The sequence below is a fragment of the Neopsephotus bourkii genome, unplaced genomic scaffold, assembly GCF_033783945.1.
Source record: "Neopsephotus bourkii isolate Nb327-2 ecotype Australia unplaced genomic scaffold, CSIRO-AGI_Nbou_v1 NB_894, whole genome shotgun sequence".
Taxonomy (NCBI): Eukaryota; Metazoa; Chordata; class Aves; order Psittaciformes; family Psittacidae; genus Neopsephotus; species Neopsephotus bourkii.
Window position 1 is genome coordinate 1,846,291 of NW_026901388.1, and position 949 is coordinate 1,847,239.

Here is a 949-nt window from a genome sequence, read left to right on the forward strand (position 1 = left end):
AGCCATTCCTCTCAGTTTAGTATCATCAGCAAACTTGCTGAGGGTACACTCAGTTCCCTCATCCAGGTCATTGATGAAAATATTAAACAGCACTGGTCCCAGCAGTGACCCCTGAGATACTTCACTAGTCACAGACCTCCAGCTAGATTCTGCCCCATTGACCACAACTCTCTGTCTTTTTCCTTTCAACCAGCTCTTGAGCCACCTCACTACCTGATCACCAAGCCCACACTTCCTTAGCTTATCTATGAGGATGCTGTGGGAGACAGTATCAAATGCCTTACTGAAATCAAGAAAAACCGCATCTACCGCTCTACCATCATCCATCCACCTAGTTACTTCCTCATAGAAGGCTATAACATTGGAAAAAAAAAAAAAAAAGAAACCCAGTGCCAAAAATCTGTTTAATATAAAGTCCTCTAATCAAGGATGTATCAAATATTAAACTGATAAGAACAGATACTACACTTGTTCTTAGCCAAAAGGCCAAGAAGCGATTCAATTTCTGTCACTTTGTCCACATATGCTGCACATAATCCTTGAACTAAATTGTGCAGGCGTGTGAAGTCTGCCTACTGTGCCCTTCTGTCCATATTACAACACTTACTCTGCCAACAGGCTTGCAAAGCATGAAGAACTATGTGCCCTCTTAAAACTTTGACAGCTGAGCTGGAGAGTAGGTGAGGTTGTAGCCACTCAACTTAGCTCTTGAGGATACTCTTCCACAAAGTTTCTACTACTTTACAGCTTTGATTTGTTGAAGTGGATAGTGTAGTTCTGCCTTTAGTCCCCTGCTGACCTCACCAACAGTAAGAGTAGTACCATAGTCAACACAAAGCTTCACTGCCACAAGATGCTCAATCATACAGGCTGAAAGGAGAAGAAAGTTTTGGTAACAACTAAAAAGGAGAGGTTGTGCTTCTGATTCTAGGACCATTTCTAGCTGTAC

At 42.1% G+C, this 949-nt stretch overlaps 1 pseudogene; it reads right to left on the bottom strand.

Annotated features, from left to right (window-relative positions):
* Positions 1–378: 378 nt before the first annotated feature.
* On the bottom strand, positions 379–498 carry LOC133214518 (U2 spliceosomal RNA; annotated as a pseudogene).
* Positions 499–949: the final 451 nt, after the last annotated feature.